The 22,178-nt window shown below is 34.4% G+C and overlaps 1 pseudogene; it reads left to right on the top strand.

Moving 5' to 3' along the window:
* Positions 1–21,287: 21,287 nt before the first annotated feature.
* On the top strand, positions 21,288–21,827 carry LOC141505082 (large ribosomal subunit protein uL30m pseudogene; annotated as a pseudogene).
* Positions 21,828–22,178: the final 351 nt, after the last annotated feature.

The following is a 22,178-nucleotide window of genomic DNA, read 5'->3' as shown; positions in this document are numbered from 1 at the left end:
ATAGAGAAGTTCTTCTGAATGGCACTGTAGGATCCAAAGATTGTAGAGGGGTTTTCTTTTTTTATTTCTAAAAAATTATTGATATATTTTTACAACAAAATATTTAAAAACAAAAAAGAAAAGAAAACATTAACTCAACTGATAAATATACTGAAAAAATTAAAACACATGCAATGTGTTACATTTGTGGACCTTCAATCTATTAAGAAATGGAATGTGTGTTATCATATGTCTTTATTCAAGTCGTGCCTAATATTTATAATTTTTTATAGTCACTTTTTTTTTGTTTGCGTAGTAGTTGTTCTTCCATTTACATTATTGTAGTTAATGTATATTGTGTTCTTGGCTTTGTTCACTTTGCATCAGTTCATGTAGAATTTTTCTGTGATTCTCCATGTTCATCATATATGGTTTCTAACATCATAATAATATTCCATTAATTCATGTACCACAATTTGTTTCTCTATTCCTCAACCAATCAATGTACATTTGTTTCTAATTCTTTACTATCAAAAAAGTGTTGCAATAAATATTGTGGAGTGTATGAGGTCTTCTATCTTACCAATTGTTTCCTCAAGGCAAAAGTCCCATGGTAGAGTCCTTGGCTCAAAGAGTATGAATGTTTTCAACACTTTATTTGCATTATTCCAAATTGCTTTTCAAAATGCTTCAACAATATTTTAGTATGCCTGTCATTACACAACCCTTCCAACATTGACTATTGCCATTTTTTGGTCATTTTTCTCAATTTGCAGAGTGTGAGGTAAAACTTTAGGGTTGTTTTATTTTACATTTGTGTTATTAAAAATGATCTGAAGTATCCTCCCATGTACTTATGAATACTTTACAATTCTTTTGAGAACTGTTTGCTCATATTCCTATTTTTTTTTATTTTCAGTTTTAAATTCTCTCTCTCCTTCCATATCTTTCCTCACCCATTGAGAAGACAAGAAATAGATATCCATAATATATTGTTAATCTCCTTTGACCATTTATCCTTAGGAATGGCTAGTAGTATTATATATATTTATTAATTTTTGATACATTTGGACTTTAAATCTGTCATCTGAGAAATCTGATGCAACTGTTTTTCCCCTTCTAATTGCTTCCCTCCTTATCCTTGGTGCCAAATTATCTCTGTGTGGAAGCTTTTCAGTCTCATTGTACTCATTTCCTATTTATTCTGTTTTAATTATCTCTATCTCATTTGGTTAAGAATATGCCTCCTAGGAGTGACTAGGTTGCACAGTGGATAGAGCACCAGCCCTGGAGTCAGGAGAACCTGAGTTCAAATCTGGCTTCAGACACTTAATAATTATCTAGCTGTGTGACCTTGGGCAAACCACTTAACCCCATTTGCCTTGCAAAAATTAAAAAAAAAAAGAATACACCTACTATCCATAGCTGTAGGAAGTATATGATCTGATTTCTCCTACATTTTAAAAATAATATCATCATTAATATTAAAGTTTCATAACAACCTATGGAATACATTGTGGAATGTGATGTAAGGTATTGATCTAAGTCTAATTTCTGCCAGACTGTTTTCTAGTTTTCCCAGCAGATATATCAATAAAAGAGTTTTCCCCCCTAGGTAATTTATGTGTTCTACTTTAAAACACTGGGTTATTGAGTTCTATTGTTTTTGATTCTCCCCTATCTAGTCTATTCCGAATGATCTGTCTCTGTTTTTTAGCCAATACCAGATAGTCTTGATGAAGGCTGCTTTAAAATATAATTTGAGTTCTAAAAATACTAGTCTTCCTCATATTTACTTACCTCTGATAATTGTTTTCCTTAATATTACACATCTTTTGTTTTTACAAATGAATTTTGTAATTATCAAGTCTTGTAAAGTATCGCATTGTTAATTTGATAGAATTAACATTAAGGGCATAAATTAAATAATACTGTCATTTTTTATTGTATTGGCATGACCCATCCATGGGCACTGAATTTTCTCCAATTATTTAGATTCTTTATTTCTTTAAGGAGCACTTTGTAATTTAATCTGAAGAAGTCTTTTATTTGCTTTAGTAGGTTGATTCCCAGATATTTTATGCATTTTATAGTTATTAGGAAGGGGACTTCCCTCTCTATTAATATTTCTTGTATTTTTTTAATCATTATATAGGAATTCTGTTTAGTTGAGCTCTGCTCAACTTCCCTCCTTTCCCAGTATTGATGCTATAATTAACTTGCACTGTTCTCTAACTTTGAATTCCTTGTCCCTTTGTCCATAATCTCTTCAAACTCTAGCTCTGGATTATTTCTTCCATCCATTTCCTCCACTCCCATTCATATATTGCTGAATACATTTGAAAGAAATCTTTTGGGGGGGGGGTTGCAAGGCAAATGGGGTTAAGTCGCTTGCCCAAGACCACACAGTTAGGTAATTATTAAGTGTCTGAGACCGGATTTGAACCCAGGTACTCCTGACTCCAAGGCCAGTGCTTTATCTATTACACCACCTAGCTGCCCAATTTCTTTCTAATTATTGCTATTGATAGCATTTATAGAATTATTTCAAATACAGGTGGGGATATTGGATGCCTTTGCTTTATGAAATAGTGTCTGAGTGGAACAATGTTGATCTTCTATCTGATGTGAGAAAGATGGAATGGTTACTGTGAATAAGATTAGTGCCCTGGGACAGTGTTGGGAACCGATGTGAAAATATGATTGGAGTAAAGGATCAGAGAAGTGGAGGGAACCCAATACTACTGAAACCTCTATCACAACCAGGTTAAGACCTCTCTCTAGGTGGTGAAAAGAGAGAGACTGCTTGTGTTTGCCAAGAAGGATGTTGGGAATCCTTTCCTCCTCTCCTCTTGTCACCCCCCCCCCCATCTCAGGGAGATTGAATTCCTTTTTCTAAGTATTCCTATTCTTTAAAGTCTCTTTACACTTTCCATTTAATTAGTAGGAATGCTGACTTAGATAAAGATGTGATTAATTATAATTGCTGTAGTTTGAATCCTTCATTACTTGTGAGTGAAGAGTTGAAAAGCAGTAGGACAGAGTGACTGGTATATTATGCAGAGAGAGAAAATTAAGCAGAGAAAATAAACTCTCTCCATCTGTTTTTAAATTTTTTTTTGTTTATTTTTAACTTATGGGATAAAATAAATATTCCATAATGTAGTGATGTTTGTTCTTCATACTGGAAGAAGACCATGGTATCCAGGAAGTGATATCATGACAAACATGTGAATTGAATTTGAGTGAGGGGGTGCCAAGTCACCACCCTCACTTTCTACTCCAGAGCCATCAGGATCCAGTGGTCAAATATAAATCTGGACGACTGGAGATGGCCCTGAATGTGAAGTAATCAGAGGTAAGTAACTTGCCCAAGGTCACACAGCTAGGAAGTGTTTGAGGTTGGATTTGAACTCTGGTTCTCCTGACTTAAGGACTGGAACTCTATCCACTAGTCTCCCACCTAACAGAGTATATTTTTAAAAAAATGATTGCAAAGAAACTGTAAATCTATTATGTACACTAGCTATTCCTGATTTTTTTTTTACCAGAGTAACCTACTTGGGATCTTAGGAGATAAATAAGAGAGAAACTTATCAGTATTGATTTTCTATATAAACTTTCCCAAAATGAGACAAGCATGGAACAACTAACAGGAGGCAGTTTGGTTGGAAAGCTGGTCTTGTGGTCATTTCCATTCTTTGAAAGCCTTCTTACCTACCCCCCACTTCCAATGCTCCAATTCCCACATAATTAAGGAGAGCTATCTGATTTGAAGGAGTAGGTCCTGCCTTGTGGGAAGGCAATAGGAATAACTATCTGGTAACATTCACTCCTAAAAGGAGTGAATACCCCCTCCTTTACTTAGAAACAGAGCAGCAGGAAAATTTACCACCTTCTACAAATAACCCTCACAGACACTTAGCTAAATTTTAGTGTTTTCAACCAGTTTCCAATAAAAAAAAATTCCTGAGACCTACAGATTTGCAAAGCACTTCATATACATCATATGTTTTTTCTTCTCACAACTTGAAACTTTGGGACAAGGTGAGAATGTGGGAAAACTAGAAAAAAATGTGTTTTAGGGATTATCTTTATTTTTCCTTCACTCTAGTCAACACATTTAAAAATCCTCCTAAAATTCTTTATCTGACATAAAAATCTGAAAAGTCCTAAATACCGGATTAAGAATTCGAGCACCCTAGTTGGTTCTTGTCTTTCTTTATCGAAGAAGACCAAAACGACGTCACTTATGTATGAGACAAATTACAATGTGTCCGACTGTGGCTGATGAGACCAATATGAGCTTGGAATGCTCTGCCACAGGTTGGGCACAAATAGTCCATGTGAACACCTGGGGTGGGTACTCTAAACTTACAGATGGCACGTTTCATTTGAGCTGCTTCAATTCTAGCTTCCTCATAGAATACAGTACCCTCATGATGAGGGCATGCCATGCTGGCAGTCCTATGTCAGTATCTCCCATGCTATACAAGCAATCCTAAAGTTCTTCCAGCACCCTAAATCTTGATTAGACAATATAAAGGGGAAATCCTGGTCAATCTTTGTTGCTGACCAGGTTTTAACCTCTTCTTATAGACAGGATAAGGGTTCCCCTGAATTAGAGCCTGGGGTATTATACTAAAACCTGTCTTGAAGGGTACACACACTTAGTACTTCTGCGGGACCCACTTTAAGTCAGCAATAACTCTATTGCATGGATGATAACTTAAACTCTTAGTGTTGCCTTCCAAAAGGATGTGCAGTAAATCTGTCTTCTGAGGCATTGCCTAAGCAATGACTTCAATCATGCAACAATTGGGTTTCAGATGAACCCATTGTGGTAGTTCAGGGATTTATTCTTTGAATCCATGTCCTAAATCCAGAAATCTGTGGAAATTGATGAAATAGTATAAAAATCAATATAAAGCTTTTAAAGTCAGTTACTAATTTAGTAGCACTTGCTTGTCTATCATAACTTGGTGGAGCTTTGTGAGAGGCTACCTGAAAGAATTGATCAAATACACTGATATGTGTAGGAGATGGAATTTAAATGTAGCTTTATTCTGGCTACATCCCACACTTTAGTTACTAGAACATTTGGCCTTATCTAAGCTCTCTACCTACTATACCAGTTGCAACAAGTATTATCTATTAGCCAATAATTCCCTATTAATATGGTATAATGATTATTGATTATTATAAAGGCCTTGAGGCAGATCTTAAAATATTTCTTACTATGAAAGAAAAATTAAATTTGGTTTATTTTACTTTTGTTAGGTTTATTTTGTCATGTTTGAATTTCTTGAACCTTGTAGATCTGCATATGGCATAGTATGATAGACCTCTATTACTAGAATACTTGATTAGTCAAAAGCTTCTATTCTCTGAACAGGATGAATGACTGTGGGGTTCTGATAAAACTGTGTGTGTATGCATGCACAAATGTATGTATTATCTTTCTCTTTCCTCACTATATGAAAACAAACATTCCTCTCCCTAAGGCTAATATATACTTTCTTTCATTCTTCAGATCAGAATAGACTACCTCTACTCTGCTAATTACAATTAGATCTCCTCTACTTTTATCTTATGCTAGAACAAAGACAGTGTCAGTGTAGCTAGTTTGTGTTAAATTGTTGGGTTTGGACTCAAAAAGATTTTGTTCAAATCCCACTTTGTCACTGGTCAAGTTCCTCAACCTCAGTGAACTTCAAACAGCTTACAATGACTTATGAATAAATAAATGAATAAAAAAGCATTAATTGTTAATACCTCACATTCTAATGGCAGGGGTTGGCATGGGGAGACACAACATTTGGGAGATTTCAGTTGCAAGTTATGTAGAAATGTCCTTTGTTTCTTAGAGTGGAGCCACAAAGCAAATGTTGATACATCTTCAATATCATTTCCCCTGAAAAACAATGTTAGTTTATGATACTGATACCGCCAAGGACTGTGATAGTAAGAATTTTCTTTTCTGGGTTTTAGTATCTAAAAAACAGTTGCCAAATCAAGTCTCCATAATGCCAGGAATAGCTAAAATGATCTGGAGGGCATTAAGTTGCTATTTTCAGGAATCTTGGGCTCAGGATCTTTGACTATCTCTATCAGTGTCTAAAAAGAGTTGGTGGTAGATGTGGTGATGGTAGTGTTGGTTTGATATGCTTGGCACTTTCTCCCTCTTATCTTTTGTTCAAGGGTACCTTGCTGTTTCATGTTGATTTGCCTACTGAATCAGGCAAATTTCCTCTTGATGGAAAGAATTTCCATATAAGAATTGCATAAATACCTTTGCAAATAGAAGTGAAATAAAAATAATAAAAAATCAACTTTTAAAAATTTGATATGGAGGTATAAGTTCTTTGAATGGTGGAACCCTTATTTGAAGAAGATCAATTTTATAATATCTAACCACCTCAATGTTATTTTTAGGGGGACAAAATATATTTATTTATTTAGGGTTTTTTGCAAGGCACTGGGGTTAAGTGGCTTGTCCAAGGCCACAGGGCTAGGTAATTATTAAGTGCCTGAGGCCACATTTGAACTCAGGTACTGAGGTCAGATTTGAACTCAGGTACTCCTGAGTTCAGGGCCAGTGCTCTACCCACTAGGCAACCAAGCCGCCCCAAAAGATATTTATTATTTGTTAATCTTTAGTAAATCTGTTAGTTTAAAAAAATCTAGTTAGTGTTAGTTTCCATCTGCCTTTAAAAGATGTATTCTAAAACCAATTTTGTAACAGATTTTCTTAGTAATTAATTTTACACTTTAAAAAGGTAACACAAGTATCTTTATTTTTCAAAGGGAACATCTGTGGGTAATGGTGTGTTGCTAGGTTTTACAACTGGTTCTCCAGAAAAGGAACAGCAGTAGCAGCAACAACAACAACACACTTTAGGATTAATCTGCAATATCAATATTTTTTCATCAAATTCTTAAATCAAGATATTTTGTTTTTCCAAGTGAATTTTGTCATCTTATTAAGTTTTGAAATGTATCATCTTGGTAATTTATATTGATATAGCATTAAGAGCATAATTTTGGTAGTATTGCCATTTTTATTATATAACCAATAAAAGAAGTCAAACACTGAAAATTCTCATGCTGAAAATTTAACAATTTGCTTTTGTGAGCAGGTCAAAGCTGGCTTCAGCACACTTCTCTGTGTGTGAACTGTTGTTTGTATCTGTGTCTGTAATTTACTATAGTAAGCAAAAGATTTGAAGAAATTTGATTTCTTATCAACAACTTCAACACAAAGCATATTTATATTGTGAAGTAGTCTCATTGAGCACTGGTAGAGAAATTGAGCTGTTGCTAGAAAAACATGGACAAGCCAAGGTGATAGATTCCAGGGTACTTTATGTTATGGTCAGCACATTTAAGACCTTTTGTTCTTTTATTGCTTTGAAGGATTAAGTGTCTAGTGTCTATCTTTGACCAACTCAATGTTAGGTTACTCAGAAGCCTTCCCACTTAGTAGGAGAACAATGTGCTTCTAATTGGCTGTGGCATTCACAATAGGTCAAAGTCTCTATTTTAGGGGTGGTCCTGACATCCAAGGATAATTGAAACTATCAGAAATAGAGGCACTTATGTTGATGCGTGGGTGTGTGTATAATACATATGATTGTATATATTTTGCTATATTATAAATTATATAATGTACATATATAATATATAACATAAATATATGTGTATTTAAAAGTCATTCACCACTAGAAATGAAGTCACATGGTCAGAACAATTTTCAAAAGAAGAAATTTCAAGAGAAGATTTACAACCTGAAAAAAATATTAAAAATCAATAATCATAGAAGTTTTAATTAAACAAACAGTATCGCATTCTAAACCCAACAAGCTAGTAAAGATACTAAAAGATTTTCAGTTTCACATCGTTGCCTGCTTTTATCCCTTGTTTAGTTAAGAATATAGTTCTACCCACTGCTGTAAGAGGGATGCAACTAATTTCCTTTAGATTTTTTTATGGTATGATCTTTAATATTAGGATCATATATCCATTTCGAATGTATTGTGGAATATGGCATAAGGTGTTAGTCTAAGCTTAATTTCTACCAAACAGCTTTTTGGTTTTTCCATTAGTTTTTTAAATTTAATAAACAGAAATGTTCTTTCCTAAATAATTTATGTTTTCAAGTTTATTGGACATTGGGGTAATTGAAGTGCAATTGTTTTTGATTCACTCTTGTCTAGTGTGTTTAGCTGATTCAACTCTGTATTTTTTTTCTTTAGGTTTTTGCAAGGCAAATGGGGTTAAGTGGCATGCCCAAGGCTACACAGCTAGGTAATTAAGTTTCTGAGACCCGATTTGAACCCAGGTACTCCTGACTCCAGGGCTGGGCCGGTGCTTTATCCATTGTACCACCTAGCCATCCCCAACTCTTTATTTCTAAGTAGTAATGGATGTCTTTGATAGTTGTTGCTTTCTTTATAAAATAGTTGCAGATCTAATTCTATTCTCCCTTTATTCTTACCTTCAATTTTTCAAAAGAGAAAGCGTTAAACCCCAGTAATCTATTTCAGTTGTTCCTTAGAATACAGATGAATATTTCCCTTTGGCAATAGAGAAAGACAATATTTATCTGTGCCAGTGAACCATTCTGTAGGTTCTACCAATTGCCAACACCATTTTTGGAGGCCTGATACAGTTTGCTAGCAGAACTTTGTATGCATCCTGGAAAGTTTTCTGAGTTATTTTGGGAGTTGTGGGATAGAAGGAACAACTAATTTAAGTGAAGACTAATTAAATCCATACTTCTGTTTCTTAGAGGGAGTGGCTAGACACGAGACTGATGTGGCATAGATTAGATTAGTTTTGACAAGATGGTGATCAAGCAAGTGTAGAGAATCAAGAGAGGACAGACCTAGAGATTAGAGGTGAGGGTAGGTGTGTCTTATGGCAATTCTGTTTTCTGAACCTTGGTCTTTCTTCATTACAGGGATTTGAAGGGGGGGGAAACACAAGACTACTGTTCTGGGTTTTGTGACTTCTGCTGCTTTAGACCCTGTAAACTAAATGTAACCAAACTAAGTACGTATGGGATCTAGAGCTTTTAACATTATATATGATTGGGAGCTGGAAATTTATATCAAAAGAACAAATGGGAGGAAGGAATATTTAGCATGCACCTTTCCTTAGCACTGCTCAATGAGCTATGAGAAGGGAAAGAAGACAGACACTTTAAAAGATGATGCAGGTGAATTCGGGACAGGGATTCATTAAGGTGAACCTTCATAGAATTTTTTTTTTTTTGCAGACCTACCAGTTCAATATTTATCTGGATTATTTTATTTATTGTGATCTGGTAAAAAGGGAACTTTATAGAGTCTAACTCAGGGATTCCAAACTATTTTTTTAAAATGCCACAGATCCTTTTTTGTCAGTCTTGTGAAAGTTATGGACTCTTCTTAGAATTATGTTTTAAAATTCATACAATAAAATTAGCATCACTGAGGAAACATATTTGAAATGTAACTATGAAAATATTTTTTAAAAATCACACACCAGAGGTTAAGAAGCTCTGCTGTAGATGTTTCCTCACCCCATTCAGCACCTCCTATCCTGAACAATAGTAAGAAGAGTCTTATCCTTCTCTACTCCTTTGAGATAAGGGAGGAGGTGCTGAGGAGGAAGGGAGGGAGTAAACAGGGAGGGGAGAGCAGTGGAGTAAAGAAAGAGAAGGTTGCAAAAAAAAAAAACCTCTTAAGGATACCTCAGTGGTTCTAGAATCTTGGGAGGATTGCACAAATCCAGTGGAAATTATTTCCATGGATATTTTTACTAGAATATTTGGGGGAGCCAGATAGTGAGAAGAGGACTAGTGTATGTTGGATCAGATTGACATCTGTAAATAGGGTGGTGACTATAGTGTATTATGAGAAGGGTTGCAATGGCTCAGACTGTGAGACATGACTTTGTCATGGAGCAGGGAACTAAGTCTCTCTTGCTTTGCATCATCACTGTGGGTGATGGAGTTGTTCAAGACTTTTGCCTTTCCTTAGCTACCAGATGTGGAGGATTAGCTAAAATTCAGTCTAGCACTACTATTAATTGTAGCCAAATTCAGTTTAGTGTTACCTATGTGAATTGTGCTGACCAAGGTGACTCCAAATTCTCCATCCCTAGAGAAGGGATGTTCCTGTGGTAGATGCTGGGACCCTGTCACCTGGGTTGCATTTACAGGGCTATGCTTGACTGGGCCCAGATCCTCCTTTCCTCATCTATAAAATGTGAACGATTCTCGTTTCCCATCTCTCAGGGAATTTATGAAGATGGATGAGAGAAGAACAAGCATTTCAATGATTTGCAACCCCCATATTAAAGGTACCCAAAAAGTACAAAATCCTCGCTTTACTTCTGAGCTCTTGCTTAGGGTATGCTATAATTTATGAATGTGCTGACATACTAAAGGACAAAGAGATCTGTAATTCATAGTCAGAGCACTGAGAGGCTGTATAAAGTACATTACTCTTCAGGCTTCGCATCCCAGCGACTAGCTGATAGGCTGGCAAGGCACTCTCTTGTTTCTGGGGTTCCTTTGCCCTGGTTTAGCCACCTGCTTTGATGCTCAGCCCACTCCTCTAAAGACAAAACCCTCAGAGGACAAGGTGGAGGTGGGGAGTAAAAATTATAGAGGCTGGGATGCCAGAATGATGCTTCATAAAATTGAAACCAGATTTTAAATTAACGGATGATGGCAGGATAGCAAATTAATAATTAATGAAGATGTAATTTATGTAAACTATGTAAATTACATGATTCTCCAGGTGACTTCTCTGCCTGCTAGGGGGTGGGAAAAGGGTGCTATCAATTAAAAGAACCAGAGAGTTTTTCTCTTTGTGCATTCTCTTTTAGGTGTGCAAAGAGCTTTATATATTATAGTTCCTTTGATCCTCATACTCAACTACCTTTTGAGGTAGGTGTAATTGTTATTCCCATTTTACAGGTGAAGAAACTAAGACTGGCTGAAAAAACTGAATGAATTGTTCAGAGTCACTCAGATATTAAGAGGGACTGAGGCAATATTCAAAGTCAACCATTTTAGCTGCTAGACTACAGTATTTCTCCAGTAAACCTACTTCTCTGAGTTTGTTGGTTTTCCTATCTTGTAACAAAAAGTGCAACTGTTTATAAATTTACTATTGAAATCTGAGTATAGAGATCAAAGACAGAACAGAAACAAAACTGGTTCAGTTTCTTTTTTTTTGGTCCCTTGCCAGCCCTGATCTTTTAGTTCAACCAAATACAACTTGGCAAGACATGAATTTGATGGCTTCTTGTGAAAGGTGAAGTGCTCCCTTGCCAATCCTCCTAAATGTTAGAAATGTTACCCAAGGTCATTCTACTGCCCAGATCCCCCTGAGGCAGGGATTCTTAATCTGGGGCCTGCAAAGTATTTTTTTAAACAAATTTTGATAATGATTTTAAAGTAATTGTTTTATTATCTTATGCTTTTTAAAAACTTTATATGGAAGGGATCCATAGATTTGTCACAAGGGGTTAATGATACACTAAAAAAGTTGAGAATCCTCTATAGTTTTGAGGTAATACTAAGTTGTTAGATGAATCTGAGAATGTTTGTGTCCTAGGAATTTATACTACTGAAGCCTACAAGAATGACTATGGGACAGAGGAAAATTTAGGTTATTTAAGGTGGAATTTCTAGCTGGAAACTATGTCCCCATAAAGACATCTATACAACAGTGTCCCTCAAGTGACCCAGTATAGCTGTGGTTCTCTGTCCTTGGTCATGGGATGGTTTTTATAGTGGAATGAGTTCCATATTTGGGGTATTAAGAACAAATTTCTAACTTTGTTATTTATTAGCTATATGATCTGGGCAAGTCATTTAACCCCTTCAGCCCTGATTTCCTCATCTATAAAATGGAATATCACTACCTTTCTCTTATTGGATCATTGACTGAAAATCATAAAATGCCACACAAATTGAGTAATTATTATAGATTCAAATTACATCCGTAACTGATAAGCCAGTATTCTGAAGGCATGCAATCTTGAATTTGTGTTCATTTTCTAACAGGAGAGTACAAAGGAAGAAAATGATTACTTGAACTAACACCATTCCATATTTTCCTGTATTTTTTCATAAGAAAGGGGGGAAAGTGGGGTACATGGCCATAAAAAAGGGCAATTACTGCTATTTTGGAAAGATCCATCTGGATGGACACAGCTGTAGATGTCTGGTTAGTTCACTATAGTTCTTTCAGTGGTAATACTAACCTATAACACTAGATGGCAAAATGGTGCCATTTTATAATCATTCTCAAAATGCATTTTAAAACTCCGCTCAATATATGGAACTGTACTAATTCCCAAGTCAAGTCAAATAAAAAATAGGTCTAGATAAATTTTTTCTCTTGAGTATTAAAAATAAATATTATTATTTAGAAAGTGTCTATTAGGATTTCTTTCAAGGTTATAAGACTTTGATAAGGAGATGATATGCATGTTTTTTCTTCTAGTGGCCAGCTGCTTACCCTCTAACTCCTAATCTGTCAGAGAATACCACAATGTAATAGATTTAGAACATAGTGTACTTTCACACTGATAAAATGGATGTGACCTTGACATACTATATAAACATAATTTTCCTTATTCATCTTTACTTAATGAACAAGTAATCATAAGGTTATGGATGGAAGGAATCTTAGAAACCCTTTAGTCCACCCCCTCTTTCATTAGATGAAGAAACTGAGTCACAGTGAGGATGAATAATATGCCCAAGGTAACATAGATATTAAGTAAAAAAGTTATGATTCAAACCTAGGTCTCTGACTTTAGGGTTAGCATTCTTGCTAGGATCTTTAGAGTCAGAACTTCAGAGTCAGAAAGACTCAAGTTAAAATCCTGCCTCAATCACTTATTAACTGTGTCACCTTGGGCAAATAATTTAACGTTTCCCAGTCTCAAATTCCTTATTTGGAAAGTGGGAAAAATAATAGCTCTTACCTCCCAGGATTGTAAGAATGAAACGAATACCATAGTAAGGCACTTTTGTAAGCCTCAAACTGAAATAGAAATCCTAAAATACCTAAAATCATTAAGCCATAGATGAGGAGGAGAAAATCTAGTTGATATTAAGTGATGTTTGACTGCTTGTGTTAGCAGTTGCAGGGTTAGTTTTTTTTTCCCTAGTTTTTGATCTTACCTTTTAGGTCTTTCCATGTAACAAACAATAGCTACACTATCATACTCAGCTTTTTGTTGTTGTTTGAATGTATTTATTCCTTATATTTCCATCTTCACATCATTAGAGCTTTGTGGCCAGCTAGGTGTAGCTGTATGGTTTCCAAATTTTTCTCCCTTTCTTAATTCACAGTCATAGTTACCTATTAAATGGTCCTCCAGATTTCATTTTCAGATCTCCAGTAATGGGAACTCATTATCTTTAAGAAAATTCAAGTTCCACCATTTTTCATTGTGCATAAAAGAGGAACTTTTGAAATCAAAGAGAAAAGGCATTTAATTTAAATCAGCATATGTTTATTAAACATCTTTCTTTTGCAAGGAATTGGGTTCTTGGGACTTTCAGAAAAAAGGAAGAACAAAAGGAACTGTACTCAAAAACCTTCAGTTTGGGGGGGGGGGGTTGAGCAAACACACCTATTAAAAGAAAAATCCAAAGTATATATAAACTAACAATACTTTAAGTCTGTATTTATGCATGAAATTATTTCGTATAAAAGGTTTTCTTATTTTTAAAAAATATTTTTATTATTATGAACTGTAATATAAGCATTTCTTATACAAAGAAGAAAAAAGATTGTAAGTGACACTGAATCTATTATAGAAAGCTTGAGTTTTTTAAAGGCATATATTAAATTTTACATGGTATTCTCAATACTACTCATCTATGTCTTCTTTTGAACTTTCTTCTCTTCTATTAAAGAAAAAGAGTTCCATTGCCTTTTTTATATCAATACTACTAAGTCTCACTCCCCATGACTTTCTAACAATAAAATCTCTTTCCTGTAACAAACACAGGTAGCCAAGCAAACAAAATTTACACGTTGGGCATGCTTTAAATATGTATATCTCATTGTATACCTCTAGTCCATCATTTGCCTGCTGAGAGAGAGAAATCTTAATCATTTGTCTTCTGGAGTCAAGATTTGTCATAGCAGTTATCATAGTTCTTGAATCTTTCATTGCTGTTTTCCTTTACAAAGCTTTTGTCACTGTATGAATTATTTTCCTGTTTTTGCTCTCTTTGGTCTATAACAATTCATATTAAGCTGCCTAGGTTTGCTCTAAATCCACCCCTTTCATTATTTTTAATGTTGCTAAAATGACATTTGTTTTTAATAATCATTTTTAAAAATTTTCTATCTATTGAATACTCATAGTGATTTTTGCTATAACACTGCTATAATTTTTTGTGTATATATCTCCTTTATATCTATCATTGATTTCTTTGGAGTATATACCACTTGGAGTATAATAGTATTCTTAATAGGTAAAAGGGCATGTATAATATAATGTACCAAATTGCTTTAAAGAATAAAACGTTAAAAATATCTTACCTTCCACACATGTTTCAGCAATTGTTTCATTTTTTGTCATCTTTGCTAATATGATGAGTTTAAGATGGAATCTCAAGGTTGTTTTCATTTTGATTTATTTTATTATTAAAGGTCAGAACTTCTTTTTCATAGAGTTGCTGTGGGTTTGAATTTCTTTTGTTGAGAATTATGTTTACATATTTTGATCATTTGTCAAATGAGAAATAGCTCTAATTCTTATATATTTAAATCACTTCCTTTATCTTGAACATCAGACCTTTATCAGAATAAGTTATGAAGATTTGTTTTCTAGTTAACTGTTTCCATTCTAATTGCTATAATTTTGTTTGTGCAAAACCATTTCAATTTTGTACAATCAAAATTGTTCATTATATTTACTTTGGTTGGTTAATAATTCTTTCCCTGTCCATAGTTGTGAAATCTTCTAATTTGTTCATTATATAATATTTTTGGATTTACTATAATATATGCTATGAGAGGTTTGTATAAACTTATTGTCTACCTGAATATTTTTCCTGTCAGTAATGTTTTTATTTTACTTTATTTTTCCAATTACACACAAAGATAATTTTCAGCATTCATCTTTTTGTAAGCTTTTGAGTTCCACATTTTTCTACCTCCCTCCCTTCCCTCCCCACTCCTGATGCCAGTGAGTAGTCTGATATAGATTATACATGGTTAGCATGTTTCCAAATTAGTTTGAATTTTTTTAACCAGAAATTTTTGTCATTTGCTTAGTCCCTAACCCAATATTTGTGTCTATAGGTATATTGAATTATGTAACAATATTGAACTATTTCTAGATTTGTATATCTAATTTGTTTCACATGTGCCTCTTTATGTTTTTTAACCAGTACAAAATTGGTTTGATGATTACCATTTTGAAGTATGGCTTGAGCTCTGGTACTGCTGAAATCATATCATACCTTTTTTTTAGTCAGTTCTGTAAAGTAATCCTTTGGTAGTTTAATTGGTAAGACACTGAATATGGAAATTAAATTAAAAAGTTGTCATTTTTATTATATTCACAAAGCTCAATTATAAATTATTAATTCCTCTTGAATTAAAGTTTTTTCCACTTTTAAAATGTTTTTTAAGAAAGATTTTATTTATTTTGAGTTTTACAATTTTTTCCCCTATTCTTGCTTCCCCCCCCCCTCCCACAGCAGGCTGTCTGTTAGTCTTTACATTGTTTCCATGGTATGCATTGATCTAAGTTGAATGTGATGAGAGAGAAATCATATCCTTAAGGAAGAAAAATAAAATATAAGAGATAGCAAAATTATATAATAAGATAACTTTTTTTTTCTAAATTGAAAGTAATAGTCCTTGGTCTTTGTTTAAACTCCATAATTCTTTCTCTGGATACAGATAGTATTCTCCATCGCAGATAGCCCAAAATCGTCCCTTATTATTGCACTGATGGAATGAGCAAGTCCATCAAGGTTGATCATCACTCCCATGTTGCTGATAGGGTGTACAATGTTTTGCTGGTTCTGCTCATCTCACTCAGCATCAGTCCATGCAAATCATTCTGGGCTTCCCTGAATTCTCATCCCTCCTGATTTCTAATAGAACAATAGTGTTCCATGACATACACATATAGTTTGTTAAGCCATTCCCCAATTGAAGGACATTCACTTAATTTCCAATTCTTTCCCTCCACAAATAAGGGTGTAATGAATATTTCTGTACAATTGATGTTTTTACCTTTTTTCATAATCTCTTTAGGGTATAGACCCAGTAGTGGTATTGCTGGATCAAAGCATATGCACATTTTTGTTGCCCTTTGGGCATAATTCCACATTACTCTCCAGAAAGGTTGATTAAATTCACAGTTCCACTAATAATGTATTATTGTCCCAGATTTCTCACATCCCTTCCAACACTGATCATTGTCCTTTCTATTCTTTACTTTGACCATTTGACAATTGGAGAATGGCTTGTTTTTGGAAAATTTGACTCAGTTCTCTGTATATATTAGAAATGAGTCCTTTGTCAGAAATACTAGTTGTAAAAATTGTTTCCCAATTTACTACATTTCTTTTGCTTTTGGTTACAGTGGTTTTGTCTGCAAATTTTTTTTAAAGAAAAATTTTATTTATTTTGAGTTTTACAAATCCCCCCCATTCTTGTTTCCCTCCTCCCACCCCGCAAAGATGGCATTCTGTTAGTGTTTACATTGGTTACATGTTATACATTGATCTCAGTTGAATGTGATGACAGAGAAATCCTATTATTAAGGAAGAAAAAGAAAGTATGAGATAGTAAAATTACATAATAATATAATGCTTTTTTTATTTCTAATTTGATAGCAATAGTCTTTGGTCTTTGTTCAAAGTCCATTATTCCTTCTCTGGATACAAAGGATATTCTCCAATGCAGGTTGCTCAGAATTGTCCCTGGTTGTTGCACTGAAGAGATGAGCAAATCCATCAGGGTTGATCATCACCCCAATGTTTCAGGGAGTACAATGTTTTTCTGGTTCTGCTCATCTCGCTCAGCATCAGTTCATGAAAATCCCTCCAGGCTTCCCTGAGTTCCAGTCCCTCTTGGTTTCTAATAGAACAATAGTGTTCCATGACATACATATACCACAGTTTCTTAAGCTATTCCCCAATTGAAGGACATTTACTTGATTTCCAATTTTTTACCACCACAAACAGAGCTGCTATAAATATTTTTGTACAAGTGATGTTTTTACCCATTTTTTTATCATCTCTTCAGGATATAGACCCAGTAGTGGTATTGCTGGGTCAAAGGGTATGCACATTTTTGCTGCCCTTTGGGCATAATCCAAAATTGCTCTTCATAAAGGCTGGATGAGTTCACAGTTCCACCGCCAATGTGCAAAAGCTTTTTAATTTAATTTAATAAAAATTATCTAGTTTGTTTTCAATGATGTTCTCCATCTCTTCCTTGGTCATAAACTGCTTCCCTTTCCATAGATCTGACAAGTATACTACTCCTTTACTTATAATATTGTTTTTTTATGTTTAAATACTGTATCCATTTTGATCTTATCATGGTATAGGGTCGGAGGTGTTGGTCTAATCCAAGTATCTTCATACTAACTTCCAGTTTTCCCAACAGTTTTTATCGAAGAGAGAGTTTTTATCCCAATAGATGAACTCTTTGGGTTTATCAAACAGCAGATTACTATAATCATTTCCTGCTATTGCACCTAATCTATTCCACTGGTCCATTACTCTATTTCTTAGCCAATACCAAACAGTTTTGATGACTGATGCTTTATAATATAATTTTAGATCTGGTAAGGCTAAGCCACCTTTTTTGCACTTTTTTCCATTGAATCCCTGGAAATTCTTGACTTTTTTATTTCTCCATATGAATTTACTTACAACTTTTTCTAACTCATTAAAGTAACTTTTTGTAATTTTGATTGGTAGGGCACTAAACAAGTAATTTAGTTTTGGTAGAATTGTCATTTTTATTATATTAACTTGACCTATCCATGAGCTGTTGATGTTTGCCCAGTTATTTAAATTTGGTTTTGTGTGAGAAGTGTTTTTCAATTATTTTCAAAAAGATTCTGAGTCTGCCTTGGAAGGTAGACTCCTAGGTATTTTATATTGTCTGAGGTTACTTTGAATGGGATTTCTTTTTCCAGCTCTTTCTGCTGTATCTTGCTAGTCATATATAGAAATGTTGAGGATTTATGAGGGTTTATTTTATATCCTGCAACTTTGCTAAAGTTGCTAATTATTTCTAGTAGTTTTTTTTTGATGATTTTTTTGGATTCTCTGGGTATACCATCATGTCATCTGCAAAAAGTGAGAGTTTTGTCTCTTCCTTCCCTATTCCAATTCCTTCAATTTCTTTTTCTTCTCTAATTGTTGAAGCTAACATTTCTAATACAATATTGAATAGTAGTGGTGATAATGGGCATTTTTGTTTCACCTTATCTCATTGGGAATGTCTCCAGCCTATCCCCATTGCATATAATGCTTGTTGATGGTTTCAGATAGATACTGCTTATGATTCTAAGGAACAATCTGTTTATTCCTAACACTCTCTAGTGTTTTCAATAGGAATGGGTGCTGTATTTTGTCAAAAGTTTTTTTCAGCTTCTATTAATATAATCATATGATTTCTGATAGGTTTGTTATTGATATAATTAATTATACTAACAGTTTTCCTAATCTTGAACCCAACCTATTATTCCTGGGACAAAACCTACTTGATCATAATGTATTATCCTAGTGATAACTTGTTGTAATCATTTTGCTAAGATTTTATTTAAGATTTTTGCATCTATATTCATCAGGGGATGGGTATATAATTTTTCTTTCTCTGTTTTAACTCTTCCTGGTTTAGGTATCAGCACCATATTAGTGTCATAGAAAGAGTTAGACAGAGTTCCATCTTCACCGATTTTTCCAAAGAGTTTGTATAGAATTGGAACCAAGTATTCATTAAATGTTTGATAGAATTCACTTGTGAATCCATCTGGCCCTGGAGATTTTTTCTTAGGGAGTTCAATAATAGCTTGTTGAATTTCTTTTTCTGAGATAGGGTTATTTAGGTTTTTAATTTCCTCTTCATTTAATATGGGCAACTTATATTTTTGTAAATATTAGTCCATTTTAATTACATTGTTAAATTTATTAGCATAGAGCTGGGCAAAATAATTATGAATTACTATTTTAATTTCCTCCTTATTGGTGGTGAGTTCACCTTTTTCATTTATGATACCAGCAATTTGGTTTTCTTCTTTCATTTTTTTAAACAAATTGATCAGAGCTTTATCAATTTTATTTTTTTCATAAAACCAACTCAGTTTTATTAATTAGTTCAATAGTTTTCTTGCTTTCAATTTTATTAATTTCTCCTTTAATTTTTAGAATTTCTAATTTGGTATTTAACTGGGAGTTTTTAATTTGTTCTTTCTCTAATATTTTAGTTGAATATTTAGTTCATTGATTTCATCTTTCTCTAATTTATTCATGTAAGCATTTAAAGATATAATGTATCCCCTGATAACCACCTTGAGTATATCCCATAGGTTTTGCTATGTTGTTTCATTATTGTCATTATCTAGGATGAAATAATTAATTCTTTCTATAATTTTTTGCTTGCTTCATTCATTCTTTAAAATGAGTTTATTTAGTTTCCAATTAGTTCTGGGCCTATATCTCCCTGGTACAATATTGCATATGATCTTTATTGCATTATGATCTGAGAAAGATGTGTTCACTATTTCTGCCTTTCTGCAGTTGATCATTAGGTTGTTATACCCTAGTACATGGTCAAATTTTGTGAAAGTTTCATGTACTGCAGAGAAAAGGTATATTCCTTTCTATCCTCAGTCAGTTTCCTCCATAAGTCTATCATATCTAGGTTTTCTAAAAATCTATTTACCTCCTTAACTTCCTTCTTGTTTATTTTATGATCAAATTTAACTAAATCTAAGAACAGGAAGTTGAGGGCCCTCACTAGTAGAGTTTTACTGTCTATGTCATCCTGTAGCTCTTCAATTTCTCAACTAAGAATTTGGATTGAGTGCATACATATTTAGTATTGAAATTACTTTATTTTTTTAGGTTTTTGCAAGGCAAGCAGGGTTAAGTGGCTTACCCAAGGCCACACAGCTAGGTAATTATTAAGTGTCTGAGACCAGATTTGAACCCAGGTACTCCTGACTCCAAGGCTGGTGCTTTATTCACTATGCCACCTAGCCACCCCTGAAATTACTTTATTATCTATAATACCTTTTAGGAGGATATAGTTTTCTTCCTTATCTCTTTTAATGCTATTTTTGCATCTGCATTGTCTGAGACAAGGATTGATACCCCTGCTTTTTAAAGTTCAGCCGAAGCAAAATATATTTTGCTCCAACCTTTTACCTTTACTCCATATGTATCTCTATGCTTCAAATGAGTTTCTTGTAAACAGTATATTGTAGGATTATATTTTTTGTATTTTTTCCACTTTTTCCCTTTATCCATATTCCTCAGTGTTTTGTTTCAGAATACCACCAACTTCAGTGTGTTTGCCCTCCTATATCAACTCCTACCCCTTTCATTCCCCTTTCCATTTTCCCCTTCTTCCTTCTCTTCCTTCTGTTAGTTCCCCTTTTTCTCCTCCTCCCTGTCTCTATCCCCCCTCTCCTTTCCTGCTTTTAATACTTGAAAGGTAATATAATTTTCTTAACTGAGTGTGTGCTGTAAATTGACTTTAAGCCAAGTCTGATGAGATGAAGATTCAGGTGGTTCTCACCTCCTCCCTTCTTCCCCTCTATTACAATAGGTCTTTTGTACCTCTTAATGTAATGTGATTTGCCCTATTCAATCTCCCCCAATCTCCCATCACCTTAATGTTCCCCCTTTTAAGGAGGCATTGTTTTTAAATCATTCTATCTGAGTCACATAAATGGTAAAAGTGTCCATCACTTCTGGCTACATATATTTTCTCTAGTAGTCATACAGTTCTTGAGAGTTATTAGAGTCTTTCTTCCAGGTAGGGATTTAGCCAGTTGCATCTTAGTGGATAACAGTCTCACAGATAAGTCATGAGTGACCATCACTTCTGCTTAAGTATAACAGTTACAATTCTCAAGAGTTATAAGAGGATGCAGTGTCCAGCACGCACACCCAGTGGGTGCCTTCTTGGGGATCTCTTTGGTCATGGCACGTTTCAGCCTCCATAGATCAGAGGTGGGAGCTGGAGGCTGCCATGGCCTGGAGGAGCTGATTTTCGGATCATCAGTGCTGATATCTAATGGAAGGGATTTTGAGCTTAGTGACTCAAAGCCCTCCAGGTAGAGTACAGAATGTGACAAAAAGCCTAGAATCTCTCAGCTCAACTGATTGGATTCGTCATAAATTTGCCAAGTCCAGGATTCCAGACAAAGTATTTCAACCTTCACCTGAAGCTCATGAAAAATATGGTGGGGATCCTCAACACCCTCATAAGCTACACATTGTTACCAGAATTAAAAGTGTACAAAGAAGACCATATTGGGAAAAGAAAGTCATAAAACTCCTTGGAGTGGAAAAAGCCCATATTCCACAAGTGCATAAGAATATCCCTTCAGAGAATGTAAAACTGAAAGTAGTTAAGCGTCTGATAAGAATCCAACCATTAAAATTACCACAAGGACTTCCAACAGAAGAGCAGATGTCAGAAACTTGCCTCAAGTCCACAGGTGAATTAATAGTACAGTGGCATCTAAAACCAATAGACAAAAGGCAATTAAGGCAATTAATTGCAACTAATTGCATTCTCTCTTTCTTTAAATATTTCATGTTTTTTCATTAAAATGTGTTTTAATACCCCCCAAAAAAGAGTTATAAGAATCTTTCTCCCAAGTGGGGATATAGCCAGTTTCATCTTATTGGATAGCAGTTTTTTTCTTTACCCCCCCCCCCATTTTTGTTTTGCCTTTTCACGTGCCTCCTGAGCCTCCTGTCTGATGTACACATTTTCTATTTAGCTCTGGCATTTTCATCAGGAAATGTTGGAAATCCCCTACTTCATTAAATGTCCATCTTTCCCCCAAGAAGAGAAGGCTCAGCTTTCTTGGATAGTGGATTCTTTGCTGCATTCCAAGCTCCCTTGCTCTTTGGAATATCTCATTCCAGGCCCTTCGATCCCTTAATGTTGATGCAG

The sequence above is a fragment of the Macrotis lagotis genome, chromosome 1 (genome assembly GCF_037893015.1).
Source record: "Macrotis lagotis isolate mMagLag1 chromosome 1, bilby.v1.9.chrom.fasta, whole genome shotgun sequence".
Lineage (NCBI taxonomy): Eukaryota > Metazoa > Chordata > Mammalia > Peramelemorphia > Peramelidae > Macrotis > Macrotis lagotis.
Note: the sequence above shows the minus strand (reverse complement) of the source record. Positions and strands in the feature narration are given on the sequence as shown.